Here is a 20,048-nt window from a genome sequence, read left to right on the forward strand (position 1 = left end):
GATACTGTCGGCTCAATACGGTCCAGAATATAGCCACGCCTCACCTCTCACCCAAAGTCACCGGAGAAGACAAGAGAAGATGGATGGACGGAGTTGGCGCAAGATACTGGATTGGACTGTGTTTGGGTTCTTCTGTGTTTATGTAATTTGTCACAGGCAGCCAAATTCACAACCTTGGATTGGAAGTAACAATCCGAGTCTGTCACACGGATGATTCACTCCCAGAATACATGACGAGGAGTTTCCCAATTAGAGCTGTTGTGGGAAAAGGCTGCCGGCAGGTGTTCTTCTCGGGAGCGAGAACCCGCCTCCATCACTCATCCTGCTGCGGTTTCCACATGACTTTCCATCACACGCACACCCACACGCCTAATTTCCACCTCCTCCCAGGTCTCCGGGGTCGGAATTGCAAGCTGCACCGCGTCCAAACATAGTCTGAAATGTTGTGCAGATGTAGACCCTTCTCATGTGGTTCATGAAAGTAGAGATCTATCTGGTCGAAGAGGCTCACTTTGCGCCTCATACCGGAGTCGCCGTGGGTGGTCGCGGCTTCCCCTTGTGTCAATTTGGAAGGCGAGGCCGGCGTAAACATCACGTAGCCGGCGAGCATCTACTGCTGTTGTCATGTTCTGCGGAAAGCGCTTCATTACCTTTTCATGCAATCCCGTTGTTGTAAGCGGACATGTGCGGCCACGTCTACTAGGCTGCTGTGTTCAATTACAAAATGAAGTCAAGGTGATGGCAGGAAACAGAAAAGAAGCATGCATCTGTCATACATTTGCTTCATTGCCAAGCAGAACTGATGCCTGGCCTGACCGCACAAGCACACCCAGACACACACACGCACACACACATACACGCACACACACGCACACACACACACGACATGACCTTTCGACAGCAGCTTTTTGTGCAAGTGAACATCATCTTATACTTTCCTCTCACTTCTCTTTTTTTTTTTGGAAGGTTGAAACTGCACTAGCTTCCACTTCCTTGTTTCGTTCGCATCACAACTCTTTGATGTGGATGTGTTTACATGAAACTATGGAAAGTGTGTTTATACGATATGCTACTAGCCAAATGTAATTAGTGTGACTTGGGCTCACGAGTAGAACATTCTGACCATCAATGTCTTTTGCAATACTGTGACATTTTCGTGCACATGACGCTGTAAAAAAAAACACAACTTGCATTTTTGGGGGCTGTAACAGTAATTTAAGTTGGAGCAATAATGTTTGTTAGCGTTACAAAGCAAGCAAGTTGTTTGCTCCAAGGCAATTTGCTGAGTTGATCTTTCAGTTGAGGGACAGTACAAGGGACCGTTAGTTCTGTCGACTCTTATTTCTTTGTTGAAAATGTGTGAAAACCAATTTTCACCTGAGCCAGACTTAAAATGTTGGGGAAAATTTAGAGTTCACTTTTTTTTTTTTTTTTACAGCACAGAAAAAAGTGCACAACTTCTTTTCGTGTCATAAAATCATACTACAGTACTCAATTACTACTACTGCTATTACGGTACTAACATCTATATATATATATGTATATATATATATATATACACACACACACACATACGATATGAGGATTTCCGCCTTATCCGCAGGTGGTTGGTCTTTCACAAAAAAAAAAAAAAAACTGTGCATGTCCTCACTTAGTCATGGCCCGGAGGGAGGCTGTTTTCGGGTTCATCATTGCCTCACATTTCCTGTTATGAAAGCGTGTAAAAGAAAGTACTTCACAAAGCCGAGCGCGGCATTTCCAATCCCTTTTTACGCTGACTGCGGTGCATCATTTAAAGGGAATTTTTGTTTAAAAGCGCCGGCGCTAGCAAGCCAAAGTGTCAGTACAATTGCACACGCGACCCAGCGGAAGCCTTGACAGCAGGAAGAAGCGAGCTGAGACAAGAAAATTGATTTTCCAACTGATGGATTCCAGGCCGGATCTTGCGCTGATCTAAAGAGAAAGGAGCGGTAATGGCGTGTTCTCTGATCCCACACGTCCTATACGATGTGGTTAGGTTTTATCCCAATGCAACAAGGCCCTGTAATAAATCTTGTCTTTACTCCCCAGCAGCTTGCCAGCAGCTGGGAATCGTCAAGGGAAGCCACCCCAAGCAAAATGTTATTCCAGCTTGTTAGTGTTTGAAGTCGCAGCGAGGCGGCCTGCAGAAGCCGCCGCCTGCGGTTTATGGCTTGTGGGCTCGCTCCAGAGAGATGCAGTCTCACTTTGCGAGTCAGGATGTCTCCGCGCCGTTCAAGCCGCAACTGCTGCTGTGAGATAACACGTCGAGAAGAAAGGATTTCACAGCAGACATGTGCGCTTGGCTCGCTGACTGACAACTATACACGATATGTGTGTGTGTGTGTGTGTGTGTGTGTGTGTGTGTGTGTGTGTGTGTGTGTGTGTGTGTGTGTGTGTGTCCATGTTTTCACGCATCCGCCTACTCAAGCAACACTGCTAACTACTACCGCTTCCCCTTTTATTTGCACGACACGTGTGGATAAAACATTCTTCCACCTCGTTCTCTTACATGAATTACGCGGCCCCAACAAAGAGACTGTAAATTATTGTTTGGTGTTCAACATCACCAACAAGGCAGAAAAGCTACTTTAATGCCGTGCTTTCAATTAATGTCTTGAGAAACTTGGCACAGATTCGGCAATTCCTTTCAGCGAAAAGATCGTCAGTTAACCCCCCCGACGACAAGTAACTGACCGCATTGTGGCTAACCATCATATGTTTAAATTGAGCTCTTGAAAACACTTTGTGTGCTTTACGTATTATAAAAACATCATTTAAGCACTTCAAGAAAGGAGGTAGCCAGATATTTGACGTCAGTGTTGGACAAAATGCGAGAATTGTAACTGCACCAACATGATGACTGAATGCTACCGTGCATTTGATTGACTATTTTATGACACTCGCCCTGAAGCTGACTGTCAAACTAAACATCAAAGAGAAACTTTCGTGTTCTCTATTTAAAACCACCACGCAAGTTTGCCTTCCACTAGCTTAATGCTAACACACGATGCAAAATGCTGTTGACTAGCTAATGAATATCATCAATAGCTACGGTGTGATTGCAATCTAAGCAATGGATATTTGAATGCGAATAGTGCATCGACACACGTGCACAAATAATGTAACGATACTCATAGGCATATTTTCTTTATCTTCTGCCAAAATCAACTAATATTGTTACAGTTTACTGAGTCTCTTAAATTTTAGTGGCCTTTTTGAAGAGGCTGGAATGGATTTTAAAAATCTATCGATAGATGGACAGGTAGCTAGAGCGATAGATCAAACATAATTATGGAACTTTGTCATCTTTCATTCAACATGAGGCTAGATAGACATATAGATAAAGTTAGGTTGAGAGGTCACAGGGGCGACGTGATATTCCATCTGAGTCTATGGTGGCTCTCTTGATAGTGTAGTTCTCTCTCCTGTCCCCCCCCCCCCCTACACTCACATACAGAATGACACAAGGTCACTGGTGGTGGATATGCTTGTCCCGGGGGGGGTGGCGAGGGGACAGCCTATTGATCAGAGCACTATTATCAGAGCTGAGGCTGTTTGTCATGCTGTCTGCTCTCAGCGGGGGGCTGTCGTCTCTAATGGGCCGTGGAGGGCGCTCTCCTGCACCCGTCCTTGTCGCCCCCAACACCTTAAACACCATCGATCCCCTGGCCTCCCGTCCTTGTCCTGTGGGTGCCCCACCCCTCTGCCTCTCCCCACTGGCGCATGCTGTCATTGCTGAAAGATGTTCCTCATCGGTGTAACACTTCCGAGGAGCCCGTCACCTTGGTAACGACCAACTGGAAACAATGAGAGTGCATTGTCGAACTGGCAAACCAGCACTATACTGTTTACCACGGTGCAGTTTGACATCATTTTACTTCCAGATAATAGTTACAAATAATCTTTCCCCATTGAAATGAATGGAAATGCCATTAGTCTGTTCCAGACTCCCCAAAGTAACCGATAAAAACACCATTACTTGTTTTTCATGAGAGAAATAGCACTCGATAATATTGTACTTGACAAAAATATGTATTACTAGATTACTTCTGGTGTGTGCAACTGGAGGCAAATAGTCCTACAGTCAAACAAGTTCCACTCAACTACTTTATGTGACCCAGTAAGCTGCTCTATTAGTTATTTACGCTGACTGCGGTGTCTACATGTGCTGTTCAAACATCCATTGCTCAGAGCATTAGAACACCGCCATGTAAATGCGACACATTATTCCACCTATGCATTTTCCCCTTATGTGTTATTAACAAGTTAACGTCTTCAATGCAAAATTACAGTATGATCTTGCTTTTAGTACAAAATGTGTAGTTCTCTTTACTTTATGCGTTGTTGACCGTAAATGTCATAGGGAGTGGCATTACACAGCTTTTGAAGTCTCTACTTTGAAGAATTGTTGCTGCTTGTTGTGAAAGTGAGTTGAACGAAGTGCACTGTCACCATACTCTCCACCTATATAATATACTACATTTGCAAATTGTAAACAAAATTGTTGCTGTTGATGCCCCCCTCAAGTGAATGCCCGGGTTTCCCGCCATATTTCACTCGCTGCAAGTGCCATGAGATTTTTATGATGTAAAGCCTTGACTCGGCTCATCGCTGACCTCAACGTACACTCTCATGAGATGAGATACAAGAGCGCCCAACGCCACTCTGGGGCCGCGACGGTCAATAGCAGATGCAATGCCGAGCAGGCCTATTAAAAAGAAGCAGTGTATGTCAGGGCCATAAACAAGCCGGAGCGCGCTGCTTATTGAGAGGTCGCGTCGTGCTCACTGGTGTGCGGCCGGCGGGGAAACAAAGTGATGAGGATTTAATGATATCCAGCTTTGAGGCTATTGATAGCAGAGTCAATGGGCTGCACCGTGGGCGTCTCTGTGATACACGGCAGATTAGCGGCTCTGTGCCACATGAAAACGTCAGCGATCAATAGGACACAGGGGAGAATCAATAGCGGTCTGACTACTACTGTGGCTTTTATTTGGTGGATGGCCCCCGCTGTCAGCGTGCTATTAACTGCGCCCATAAAGCATGCACGGCAGCTGTGTCGCACACCCCCTCCTGCAGGCCCGATCATAATGAATATGAATGCTCTGTTCGCTCTCTCATTACACAGCTTTACACCTCGGCAAGCTTGTCTTGCGTGGAATGTGAATGACACCTTTATTGGGCTGAAAAGCAAAAAGCCTCACAGGTGAGAGGAAAATATTCCACGTTTCCTTACGCGGAATGCTTTGAAGCGAGAGGAGTGGGAGGAAGAAGAGATTTAATTGCAGCGTGCGTGGAATCGGCGGAACATTCAAACGCGCCCCCAAATAGCATAATCACAATTACCTGGCTTGTCACGCTTCATTATAGTCCAGAGATCTTAGATTAATTAGCAATATTGTGCACACTGAGTGAGAGAATTGGACAGTAATTACATTAACCTCCCTATCACACCTTGTCTTTTACAAGACAAGTCTGAGCAATAAAAAGATTGCCGCTGCATACATGATTACACTTATCCTTGACAGTGTCTGCCTTCCAAATTGATCCAATTAGCCATTCGGGGCTAATTTAATTACTCACTCTCCCTAGCTTTCTGTCCTTGCTGCCATAATAATCATAATGCCCGAGATGGTTATCAGTGGGACATGCGTGAAGACAGCATATTTAATCTGATATGAGAAAACATAAATGAGGCGTCGTCCATAGGTGACAAACAAATGCCATCCTGACCAAACCTTGCGAGCATTCCCTAACCGACAAAGTCAAGAATATTCCTCTGCTATATTGCATTGCGGTTTCATATTTGCATATTCTTTAGCCGTGGATGTATTTTTACAGTAAGATCCACTACAAGAGATGAAAGGCAATTAAGAGCAACCAGAAGAGGTGGAGAAGGTCCCCAACCTTCAACTGAGCTCCACTTCCCGCACCATGGGGACTATGTTCCTGTGGGTGATGGTGTATGCTCTGTTTGTACTTTGTATGCGTTGCTGCTTTGTGCATGTTAAAAGTAGCGGTTGTTGTTTAATGCTTATTTTAGATCACACATCTAAGGTGTTTCACATTATGCGTTAGCCTCAAGCTATTTTCACGATGGCATGGTTTAGTTGAACATTTTGGTGTTCCAATTTATAATGTTTTTTAAATTCAAGCACTCAACTGTGAGCACAGGTGCGAAGGAATCTTTTTTTTTTAAGTGTGTTTTAATCATTTGAAACGTGTTTCTTATGTCTCTATAATACAGATATTCACTGATTACAGGTGGGGCAAGAACGCCCCCCCACACCCCAAAAAGGAAAAGGTTGGCTCTAAAAAGTTTCATTTCAAAGGTGTGAGCTCAATTCCATGGAAGAACATCCCCAGGTGATGAGCACGCACGGTGCAGCCCGGCAGTTGCTATTAGTCCAAACAGTCCTCGTGCACACACAAGTAATCTCACGCGTTTGGTTGTGAGCGCAGCAGCAGACGAGGCGGGCGCGAAGCAATCTCGCTCACTTTAAGGGATAATAAAGGTTGGAGAGGTGGGAGAAGGAAGCCGACGTGCCGGCAGACACTTTTATAATTGGCACGCTGCAAGAGAATGAGAATGAACTTCAGGACTGGCTCATCTTTGTCGCTGTTGAGATGAAACTTGGCTCACAAATGGAGGCCGGACGGAAGGCCGAAAGCTCATTAAAATGACAGCGGCTGCCAGTTTGGGTGCTCGACTATCTGCGGAATGAATTGAAATGGCATGTGGTGGTCACGATGAAAAATATCAGAGAAAGCAGAAAAACACGCTGGACAGAAATTTAGTAATGCATGAGATAGAAACTCTCAAATCAAACGCAACCGAGGTTACACCATTCAGTGTTGGACTTTTCTATGAAAACATATCTCTTATGTCGCCCAAAACTTTGCACTTTGAAGTTGAGGTATCAGCACCAAGAGACCTCAGAACAGCGATCTACAAAGGACTATGTCTAGACTGTAATTCTGACTTTATTGTTATGTGTTGCATAAATTAGTGATAGACTTCATTGAGGCGTAAGAACACGGCGTCAACCCAGAAAAAGAAGACACACCAAGTTACTGTCATACTCAACTGTTTTCTTTCGATTGGTCAATATTTAACGCTTGAAGAGTTTTCCATACAAATATTTGGTGCTATACTATTGAACAGTGAGACTTATGTCATATCAGGTGTCGTCAACAAAAGTCAGGTTTGTAAAAACCCTTTTCGTGATGTACAGATCCCTGTAGATGCCGGCGTTGCATCAGCACCGTTTTTGGGTAAAAGATAAAGATTATGGGGTGGATCTCGGCTTTTGTTGTGCCTTAGAGGTTCCATTATACTTACAGAATAACAAAATAGCATCATGAAGGAACGTAGTCTCTCTCCAGCAACACTCCCGGGTTTTTAGCGTACATGCGTCACCAGTGGGTGTTGAACCTTTTGGTAGCTTGAGCCGGAGTGTCGGAGCGATTCTGGATAAATAGAGAAAATACGCAGAGAGCTTCTCGTCTCTGTGGGTTGAACCTTGCTACATTCAGGCCAAGTTTGATCGCTAATGAGCTGCAACGGAACCACACACATGGTGTTGACAACGGCCTGTGGGAGCCGGCAGGTTTGCCCCACCACTCACCCCCAAGCCCCCCCACCCCAACCCCACTCACAGCCTTTGCTCCTTTGGGGTCTTTCCTCAAAGTCTCTGTTTGGATCTGACTTGCTCGTGAAGTGAGCAAACAAACAGAGCTTTAATCAGGGAATTGTTTGGCGTGGCGGTGGTGGTGTGGAGGGAGGGGGGTTCTTTTAGCCTGTGATTATAACACCAGATCAATGAGGACTCCTGCTCAGAAGTGTGTAGGCAATAAAACGCAGGCTTTACATCAAATATTCATCGCCAGCTCTCCCAGAGGATCCGGCATCACAGACAAGCGCTGTCTTTTGTTCTATACGCAGCAGATGGAAAACAAAAACAGCAAGCAAACTCCCTGTAAGGACGAGCTGCTCCAAATTGGGCCTTGTGTAAGAAAAGTTACAAACTGCGGTAATTATCTACAAAGTGTTTCTTTATGTTCGGAGGAAACATAGGGCCATTCAAACACCTCCCAAGGGATGCTGCAACGATGATGTAATTTTTTTTCCCTCCACCATAGTTTTCTGTCTGTTGGCAGTGGGACTCAAAGAAATTAATTATAGCCTGTAATCATAAATACATGATAATCATAAATAATGGTAGACACTCCAACTGATATATTCAAGATGCTTTCATGTAGTTCATGGAACCAAAACATGAATGTTTGGGGAATTTGAAAGGAGGGCTGTGAACCATTAATCAAATTCAAATCGACATCGCAATCTAGTAGAACGCAATTGTCAAATCGTAAAGGCTGCAATTTGGGGGGGAGGGCACTAAGAAAGACAACGATGAAAATAAGACAGAAAATATATATTTTGATTTTTTTTTTTACATCATTTTGTGTTTTCAAATGTCAATCTCATATTTCCCATTCATCTGTAGCTATTTTTCAGAGGCAGTGCTTTAACTTTTTTTTTCTGTTTTAACATCCCAAGATTCACCCCAGTCTGCCCTGCGATGCTTTGTCATGACAAAGTGTTTAGTCTACACTTCAGGACTCCCGCTAGAGAGCTAAAGCGGGACTCAAGTGTTTTAAGATGCAACATGATGATGAATAATGAATGTATAAACCACCAAAGTGCGCAGCCTCATCCCTCTAAAATACACGAGCATGATGTACATAATGCTGTGTAATCAGTGCAAATTCAACTGGTTTAATTTATTTTTATTTTTTTAAAGATGATTACATGACTCAGTAGCAAAATGAAGCAAACATTGTTTTCAATACAGCTTGTAAGTCCCCACAGCACTCAAAATGACTGAATATTGGCAGTGTATAAACTTTCAGTTGATCTTTCACTTGCCACTTGTAGTATACAGCAGTTGTGTTGACATATACAGTATTGAACAAAAGCTGTCTGTCGTAGTACCAAGCCCTACCTGATAGAGGCACCGTGGTGCCAGAGGGTAGACAAAGAAGAGAAGTAGAAGAAGAAAAGAAAAACATAGACGAAGCTAGGCTAACTCTTAGCTAATCTGGTAACTACACCGCAGTGGCAAATTCACATAAACACTCAACACTCATGAATCTGATTTACAGTTGTAAATATTGAACAGTTACTGTTTTTCAACCAGATTGGTCAGGGTAAAAAAATATATATCACTCTTAACACTCCCCACACCACAGGATAATGGCTCAGGGTATTTTTAGAGACATCCAATAATAATCTTAAGTGCAAACAAAATGCAAACATTTGCCACTATTGTATGAATTGAATGTATGCGGGTCCCTGCCTTGATGAGGCAAGCATGGCGTTTTAAGCATAATAGAGCGTCTTACTTTTACTTCCCTCCTACCTCCTATATTACATAACCCTTTTTCCCAATGATATTATGATACAAATTCAAATCTTTGAAGGTGAAATTTAACTTGGACTCCGCAATATAAATTTTGTGTTGCACACTACACAAAACGTTTTTTGAGCGATGGGCTTGGTTCCCTTGCTCAAGGACAGCTCAACAATGGCCAGAAAGCAGACTAGCATCTCTCCAATAGCTGGTTGCCATTTTCATATTTTGACTACTTGACCCTTGACCTCCGTTTCCATAGTCCAAACTCCTGACAGATGAACGAATGCCGTCGCACGTAAGCGATACAGCTTCACGGCTTTTCTAGCAACTTTCACGTGGTTTAATTGGTTCCGCCTGCCCTCAAAGGTAGTCAGCCAGCGATGGTAATTATTCAACTATTGTTTATCATTCAAATCCACAGCGAAGAATCCACGCATTCTGGTGGATGACAAAGTCAAACGTGAAAAGTTCACTGGGTCACAATTTAATTGGGTCGTTAGCCGGAGAAGCAGAGGGTCTCGGAGCAATTAGTGTCAGTTTTTTAACACATAATAAATTGTGAGTCCTCACATCAGCTTGTGGGAATGCAAACCATTTTAATATTTTTTTTTCCAGATTTCACTGTATTTACTTGAAAGTCAAAGCAACAAGTGACATAATTATCTGTCTAATTAAGCCGCTGGAACACCAGCGCAATGCCGGAGCACCTCGGAAACACTGAGTGCGTCGTTCATTAGCATGTGCCATAAGCTTATTAATCATCTGACAGCCAATTAGCACACTGTTACCATTTGCAGTGGGTGTGTAAATAAATTCCTGGGTTAATTTCTTCCTCCGATAATAAAAGGAGCATTATGAAAATGAGCTCTATGTAAATGATGCGTGTCGTTAATTGCACAGCGGCGATAGATGTTTGCCGTGCGCCGGTTTGGTGATGCAACAAATATTTCCCGGGCTGTTAGGGAAATTAAACGTCTCGCTGCTTATTCCCTATAGGACTCAAGATGCAATAATGGCATTTACCAGGCCTCGGGCCCACTGATAATGACAATGCTGCTTGGCTCGCAGCCCGTGGGAGGCAGATGACAGTCGTCTCAAATATAGACGGCACGGACATGCAAAAAAGGCACACACACTGGCCACAGGAGAAGGGGAAAGCGTGGGCTTTAAGGGCTTTCGGCCGCTGGAAATTAATAATAATTGCCTTCTAATAAGGGCTGTGCCATTAGCAAATTAGCTCTCAGTTGAGAGGCACCACAGTGGAACAGACAGTCACTATCTAATGGGAATCACTTGACCAAAATAAACACGTACGCTGAATCCATTGAAAACAACTGATGACCACACGGCTCTAAACAAATTAGCTGTGTTATGTCTCCCCAAGTAATCTCTTCAAGGCCGCACAGCGTGTTTACTGAACAAGTGAGCGATGCGCGCCTGTCTCTGTATCGTCTTTAAACCTCACCTCGACAACCGTGCGAGCGCCCGCCATGTTGCGGCGTATTGACGAATGCTTCAAGCTGGTCTTAATCATGCATGTGACAGGGCAGGAAATGGAAGCCGGAGCAGACAGAGTAGATGAATGGAGCATTTAGGTGAGGTGGCTTCCATAAAACAGCCCAATGTGCAATAACAGGCCCGCTGCTGCTGACACGCTCGGACTTTCTGACTGTGCAGCACAAACACACTCAGCACGGACATCAGGAGAAACACGAGCTTCATCGATGCCAACAACGCATACGTGGCGTGAGTACGGATCCACTTTAAGACCACAAGTATGCGTCTACTGCACACTCATCCACCACAAAATTAGGGACACCGGGAACACCACCCACCGAAAGGCTTCGTGACTAGAGATGTCTTCCAAGCAATCTGGCTTTACGATACAGTATGTGTGTGTGTGTGTGTATATATATATATATATATATATATATATATAAATAATACAGGTACACTTGCACATTGTCTAATCTCAGCAGGCCAGTGAAAGATACATGAGCACTCACTGCACTGCTTTGTTACTTAGCATCTCAGCAGATGTCACAATAACTTAACCCTTTTGTGCACCAACAATGATATCCTGTAACCTGATGATAGGATAAGCTGTCCACTATGGTAACCGCTGTACCTATATACCATACGTAGGAATAATTTAAAATTTAATATTCGACTAGAAACAACACTCCTCTAACTATACAGTATTACACGCTGGCCGCACCAAAAAAAAAACCAAAAAACACATCAATAAAAAGTCACAAGTGATCGCGAAGTTAGCTTCAGTCCACTAAGTAGTGCACTGGAAGTGGTGTCGATTGGTTTCAAATAGGAGCGCAAACAGCAAGTATCGTGTTCGCTCCATAAATGTAATCTATGCTTGCCTATTGGTTCCTTTTTGTCCATTTTAACGATTTGTGTTCTCATACTTGTTCTAATAAGCAGTGATTGTGTTCTTGTAAGCGCATTCAGTTGTAATTTGTCCATATATAAATGAATGGCTTGCAGTTTATTAGTTGGAGATACCAGAGCGCTAAGTAATAAATACAAACTATATAAACATATAAATGCATCTTACCACCACCTACAGGAGTGGAGTACAACAGCCTCAAAATAAACAGGTTCAATTTCCATCACTCTGCTGCTTGCCCCACACCCCCCACACCCCCCCCACACACACACCTCGCGCCACCACCACCAGCCACCCCATTACGTTTTATTAGCAGCTGAATAAATTCACAAACATGTCATCTCCAGTTTGTTGACCAAGTTGTTTACTGCTTCATTTTACTCACATGCCATATTTAGTAGTCACTAAGATTTGGTGTATTACGCGACCGCTCTCTCTGGCAAGATGTTTTTTTTTGGCCTTGGCGAAGGTCTGAGTGCCATTCCACTGTTGCTGCGTTCCGCTCAGGAGCCAATTTAGTCCCCCAGGACCACAGTGATGCTATCAATTACACATGAGCAAAACAGGCCAGTATTTTTATATCCTCTGTACATTTGGTACACAAATCAATTAACATTTAGAGGATAGCAATTAAAAACGAGCAAAACCTTCCCAGCACTGTCATCTGCTCCTGAAAAAAAATGGCTTAATATAGCAGTAGACTCGAAGGAGCACTTGCCAGGACCCAATCTTTTGCAATCAATAGCAGCAGGCAGGCAATATAGTTTGAAACAAGGAAACGCTGGGAGGGGCTGAGAGAGCAAAGCAAGGAGATGGGTCAATATGAGTGTTTGGGTTTAAGAGCAATGCAGTAGAAAGAGCCTGAAGTGCGGCTGGATATGAGCGGCACTTCCTGAGCCGAGGGTCAGAAGGAGAGGAGGCGGCCTATCAGAAGGCCTCTTCAAAATCTATGAGAAAAGCTGTGCCATTTAACCTCAGAGTCGAAGGACAACAGCTAAAGGGCGAGAGGCCGCGGGGAAATGCTGCGGGAGCGCCTCTGGCTGTTATCAGCCGCCCCCATAGGGACATTGGCAGGCGACTGTGGCATTTCAGGTCAGAGAAGATTCCATTCTCTTGATGATAACTCTGCGGGCGCTGTCTGTCAAAGTTGATGAAAATTCAAATAGTGCTGCGAGAAGCATGAATAGGGAGGCAATTGCCACCCATCCAACGCAAATGTCACAGCCTCGCTAGCATAACAATGACAAGCAGCAGAGCCGGGCGGGCCAAGCTAATGGAGAGCCTTTTTTCCAGTAAGTGAAGCTGGCGCCTCTGTGGGGGCCTGTCAATGTTACAGCCCGGCTTCCTGTGCCAGCAGAGCGAGCTGGCAGAGGACGTTATCGATCCGTCAGCAATCACACAAACAATTTGGGCTGGAGAAAAAAAACCTCGTGTTCAAGTACTCAGAGGCGAAGACAAGATCTGATTTCTTTGTGCAGCACAGGAGAGGCTGGAGGAGACGCGACGGTGTCACTGATCTTTACCAGAAGCCTCGAAGTCAAGAGCATGCCGATAGCGACTCGTGGCTCCCTGTCGTCATACTTGGACCCCCACCTTGCCCCCCTTATGACCCTGTGGAAACACTTTCTGCACAACTCATCAGCTCCTAGTCCTGAAGCACATGCCGGAGTCATCCGCATGTATCACTTTTGACGACAAGGCCAGACTAGCTCAAAGATCTCTATGAGAGACACGGTAGGCTCCAAGAAAACCCCACACAGTAGCTGCAGACACAGTACATATGGAAAATATCCAGAGAGCTTCACCTTTTTCACATTTTTTTAATGTAACTTGTTCCAAAAATGTGGACTTGGAAGTCGGCGCTTGGAATTGAAGCGGAATTATATGGGACAGGAGAGGTGAACCAGTCTCTCTTTTTCGTCAATGGAAGCAACAGCTTCTTGTTTACTTTCAAACTTGTAGCAGACGTGAGCACATTTTGAGCATTACGTCTCTGATCCACTGGTGAAAAGACACTTTGATTCTTTCCTCTTTCATCGATAACTGCTTCAAACAACAAGGCGCATGCTGGAGTATGGTTAGGATGGCATGACTGCCCATATCTTGTGTTGTGTTGTGTTAAATTACCATATTTTGTTATTTTATGTTAACTGTCCTGTAAAGCACTTTGTTACAGCTGCAGCTGTTGTGAAAGCGCTATATAAATAAAGATGAATTGTATTGTACTGTAAAATTGAATCTTTTTTTTTTCCAGCAGCAATTTTCGGCACAGAGATGAATGTATTTTTGTGTTTTTTCAATAATGCCCTAAAATGCCACAAGATGGCCGCAATGCATTGGCTATTAGAAAAGTGGTAATTGGTGTCCAGGAAGTATTGTACAGGTTATACATCTTGAGTGAGAGACCAAAATCTTTGTATGTCAGAAGCTCAGTTTAGCTATCGGAAATTACAGTGAGTCTCTATGTCATGTGTATGTTTTTGTTCTACCCGGTGGCTATTGAAAAGCAAACTAACAGACGACAAGGTTTCGTTATGGTTTGCTTCGGAACACCAAAAGATATTTATGTACTTGACTATACAATGTTAATGTGATAAAAGTTCAGTCACCGCATAGAAACAAACCAAAACAACTGATAAAAAAATATGACTCACCATTACACTGAATGCAGTTTTTCAAATCAGTGGGAGCCTTGTGCAGGTTTTTCTCTTCAACGAGTTGACTGGTCTCATCTTGTGTTCCATACTCCACAGTTCACTGTGCTGTAAGATTGGAAATTGTAGTCAGATTCCCAAAAATTAAGCATTTTTGTGTTTTGTTCTTTCTATTTTACCTGTCCTTTTATTGTATTTATAGACAGACTTGGAGTCTCATTTTTGGTGAAATATTTCTACACATTCGACCAACATTTACTCGATGACATTTTGTCGATGGGGGGGGGGGGGGGGGGGTTATAGGGTCCCTATAACCTTGGGGTCCGCAGAAAGTCTTCCCAGTTTTCCTCCCAGATTGAGTCGGTCGAAGTTAAATGCCCTGTAATTTATACTAAATGACCACTTGAACCCAAGATGGCCGACTTCCTGTTTTATTTTGTGCATGGGTCCTTCAGACATTTTAGTGCATCCTGTCATGATGAAAATGCCCCTGAAAATTCTGTGTCAATCAGTGAAACTGTGGTTTGAGCCGGGAGGCATGACATTTTCAAAGACGTTTTGAGGTTCAAAGGCGTTTTGAGGTGGCCTCACTGTTCTGTTTGGGACACTTAAAATGCAGACATTTTCAGTACCTTCAGCCAGACAGACATTTTTAGTCATGACTCAGTATAAATCATCTGTCACTGCAAACGACAACCATAACAAAGCAATACAGACCGAAAGTGTGCATTATTATCTTTCCATTCAGCGCCTGTACTGAATTTCATTTAATTGTGAAGGCGTAAATGGTGAGTGTATCTTACAAATGGTCTGACAGTGTGAAATACTACCTTGATATGGTATACTATTAAAATGAACCTGTCAATTTATGGCGTACACAAGCAAATGGAGGTATGATATCGTCGCAGAGGATTGGAGTGGGTTGGTATTCACTGCCTTGCGTCAGTGTAGCAGCAGCGAAGCAGATGTGCACAAGTATGTGCGGCTTCAATCAAACGGCTCACCATGACGTCTTACAGCCCGCCACCTGCATCTGCCCCCACCCCGGTCGCCATAGTGACGGAGACGGGGCTAAGTAGGGATGGCTTAACTGCAGCAGAAATGACAGAAGACATTGATTACGTCCACTCTTCATCTGAAACCATAAAATGTCCATATGGATGGATGATTACGTATTTCACCGAAAAACCACACATTCAAGTTACCTTGAATGGATGATTTTTTTTACGGACAAAACATGCCGCAGACATTTTTACAAATGGCTAAACCAAAACATTGAACCCTTATATATATGTAGCCCTTCCCCTCCGACATGCAGCATGCTAGCTAGCTATGCCTACACCTCAAAAATGCATTTTCCCTATGGACAGTCCACTGGCACGGACACTTAAGAGTGCGTCGTTGTCAGACGTGAGTGCGCGCATATCACACAGAGACTGGCGGAAGAGCCAGGTAAAGTGTGCAATATGAATTTGCATCCATTTTCCAGGTTGTAGAAATGATATTCGAGTGAAGTCTGATTTCACAGCCAGTGTGAGGACCGGTGCTTTGGGCTGGTGTCACCACTTTAGAACGCCTCATTGGAGGTCTGCTGTGAGTGTGCGCATATGACGGAGAAGAGGCCGAAGAGCGAGGTAAAAAAGAAAAAAAATATTAAGTCTGATGTGTCAGGTAGCATCCATTTTTTTTTCTTAGAATTGGTGTTTGATTGACAGCTGAGCGGGTCATGGTTTCAACGCATTAAGCTGAGAGAGGAGAGAAATGCTTGAATTTTCACGATGATCGGGCCTGGTTCGAATTTGGCAACTTCTCTGTGCTGGTTTAAATTTAGAAGACATTTATTTTCAGTTGACAAGAACCTTAAAGGTTTTTAAATGGTTTACGTTCTATTTTCATGCTTATTTTTAGGAACATTAATTACCCTGCACAGTTTTTACGCTAATAACCTTGATTTAACCTTTAAACCACGTCGCATAATTTCAGCACTATTTCAATATCAATAGCTGAGTCGAGTTGGGCAATTATCTTTTATCATACGCTGTGCTGTCAGCTAGAGGGAATAATAATAAAAGGTTTCCCTTGCTGGATACAAAAAAAAAGGTGCTGAAGATGCTATCTAAAGGCATTAATGAATTATTCAATAATGACTACAAGATCTGTCATCACCAAAAAAAAAAAAAAAAAAAAAGCTCTGCTAACACCTGCACCATAAGGGGAGGGGCTGGCGTTCCTCTGAAGATAAACATGACAAATTGGCAGATCATCTGTTCAATTAGGACAGTGGAGCAGGTGTGCCTGCGAGGCCACAACTCGCTGCCGTTAGTGAGCCAAAACAGAGGCATGATGGGAAATACTTTGTTTGTGTGACAGTGATTCACAGCCAGGCACCAGAAGGACACCTCAGGGGAAAAAAAAGACAGGCTATTCCCCTTGGTACTCATTAAAATTCAACTGCAGACGGCACCCAGCTCCAAACACACCTCTCACCACTGCTTTGGTACTGGACCTTACAGGATCATATCTTATTAATCCATAAAACATAGCGCACTAGTGACTGGATGGAGGGGAGCAGTGGAGCAGCAAAACATGAGACGTGGAAAAGAAAATCTCACATTTGGGTGAGCGAGAGAGCGGGCAGGTGGGGAGGGGCTGAGGAGAGTAGGTGTTAGAATAGGGAGGAATGGGCTGTGTTGGTGAGAGGGGGGAGGCGCAAGGCGGGCTGCAAGCAGAGAAACATGTTTTGAAATATTAATCTGTGCGCTTGTGGCCGTGGGGTGGTGCATGTTTAAAAAAAAAAAAAAAGGCAACCTTTGAAGCCCCGGAACATTCCCCGCATCCGAGAAGCAGGCGGCCATGTCGATGGAAAACAACGGGGGGTGGGTGCCGTGCGCACCCCTCACATCGGAGAGCCCTCGTCGCCATTCTAGCTCGTACGTGGTGTTGGTGCAGAGCGTATTTAGAGTGCTCGCTTCCCCGGCTCTGACGCAAATGAGATGAGTGTGCTACTGTGGCCCTAATCCCTGGTGCCTTGTAAAGACTCAGATAGGAGCACTTACTGCAACACAAACTATCGTTAAGTCTTAATGCAGGAAAAGGCTACTTTCAAGGTTTGGAGAAAGTGACGTGACAAGAGAATATTGTCCTCATGGGACATGTTTGCACTGATCGTTCAGTTTGTTCGAGAAAACCCTGACCTATGCTGTGTTTAGATGGGATGCTGATACATTGGTCACGGTGGTTCTTTGCGAGATGAGAGACCCAACCGAGATGAGGAACTGCATTTGAAAAGCAGTCTGCCAGTTGTCATGAGCTAGCGGCTAGTGACTAATGAATAGTTAGTTAGTTAGTTAATAGCCAACTAAATGCCAGTTTCGTGCCGCAGCTTGAGGAGTTAAAATGTAAGTGTATGTACATGGGGCTTGTCGCATGTGTTCAGTGACTCTAAGTGCAGCCTTATCGGATATGTCACTTGAAATTTACTGCATATGTAAATATATTTGGAGATAGGCATTCAATGACGATCGGGCACTCGGACCGGCAGTGTAAATTCAGCCTTCGGCAGCATAGCCTCTAGTTTAGCCTTCTATTTTGACGTGTCTGGATGCTTTTCATCAGCTATCAGTCCCTCGGTGGTTTCACCCATGATGTGACTAAACATGCACGAGAACACCCCCAGCAGCCACAAGCACAGCGCATACCACCCAGCGTGAGGTCAAAAAAAGTGAAGGCTCATTAAACATAAATGAAAGCTCGATTTAGTTGACGAGCTTGATGTGGCGTCCTCGCGTTTCACCGCAGCAAACACATCTGCTATGAAGGCAGTACATTAAAACACTTGGAAAAAATCACACTGGGAAATGTCATCATCATTAAAGTGTATTCAGGCTAAGTATCTTAGATGAATTATGCAGCCCGGATCAAAAGAAGGCAGGAATAACATTGAGAGACTCTCTCTCTCTTTTTTTTTTTTCTCACCACCCTGCTGGGAAACTTAAAATTACCCCACGTCTGGCGATCCGCCACTAATAATAATGATAATTTTTCCCCCTCCCTAATTATGCAAAGAACGCTCAATTAGCATAACTCGTCCTCTGTCAGTACAAACAGAAGAACACCCCGAGGGCCCGTGGTGGTTTTTATTTTTTATTTTTTTTTCTAATTTATTTATTTATTTCCTCGTGTGACTCAATGAAGAAAGAAGTATGCTAATAAAGACACAGTAGGTGTGGCAGGTGGTTGCAGGTGTAATGGAGCAGAGGCAAAGCTGCGTTTGCAATGCTGCCCTCTGTAGGCCTCCCGGTGGAGCTGCAATGACACGCCGCCTTGCACACAGCCTGCAGCACAGATTAAAGATGTATGTTTAGGCTAGATCAAATAGAATAGGGAATCTACTTGGATACACAGAGAAAAGCACGCAAGATTTTTTTTTTAAAATAAAACTGTACATTCTGTATGCTCGGGGCTTTGTCTGAGCCTGGAGTCGTGCAAGCAGATAACGTCCATCAAGGCGGCCGCCATCAAAAGAAAGAAGCATCCTTAAAAAGCAGAGGTAGTGCTTGTGATTTGTGCATTTTAAGGACAATGGCACCCTTAGGGACTGCCATGAAAGAAGCCGCGAACAAATAATGCCTGTCGATGGATTCTCTTGATGAACGTAGAAGAGGAGTGTGGTCCCTTAAGAGATGTCAAAGTGGTTCTTGCAAATGCATAAAAGTGACGCCTGCCACCCTCACTTGTCATGTAAGGGTTCGCAGGAAGGAAATGAGATGGCAAAAAAAAAAAAAAAAGAAGCAAAAACTCAGGCGGGAGAATGTGTTCTATGCACCACCGATGACGACAATGTCTGCATGTCCTTCAGGATTTTATGGTAAACACAATAAACAGACAATCCTCCTGAGAGCCGCCAACGCTTCTCTCCTTGTCATCCCTCAGGGAAAGTACTCTTCCGGCACCGGCACAAATACAGCAGGAGCCTATTTCTGTCTTTCTAGGTAAAACCTAGGCATTTGATTAATAGACTATAAGCTATCCGGTTGTTTCTAACTTTGAAAAAGGTACTCCAGTGACTTGGACTATTTTTACACAGCATGAATCAGAGTGAGCGAACTCCAAAATCATTTATGGATACAAATCAGATATGAATGGCCCATCTGCCAATGGGACCGCAGTGTAAGCAGACAAATCAGATAGACGGGAAGGAGTGGTACAGCCATCCTTCCGTTTTTATAGTGCGTGTCCTCATTAATAAATATCGATGTATTGTATATTGTAGGGCGGCATGGTGATCGACTGGCTAGCACATCGGCCTCACATGGGCATGGGCAAGTTACCTTTTAAAGGTATCCAATGCTTTGGATATGAAAAACATGCTCATGAAGATTAGCTGCCATTGATCGCGGTATGCAAAATGGCCATTGGCGACAATTGATCACTCTGATTCCCAGCGAATCAGAGCGTGAGACAGAAGTGAGACTCCGGGTACACAAAAGCAACGGCAAAGAAAATGGCGTTATCTTGTAAATTAAGGGCATTGTTCTGTGTATGCGAATTTCA

Source organism: Hippocampus guttulatus, chromosome 4 (genome assembly GCF_054856545.1).
Source record: "Hippocampus guttulatus isolate MCC_2025c chromosome 4, RoL_Hgut_1.0, whole genome shotgun sequence".
In the NCBI taxonomy this organism is placed as follows: Eukaryota; Metazoa; Chordata; class Actinopteri; order Syngnathiformes; family Syngnathidae; genus Hippocampus; species Hippocampus guttulatus.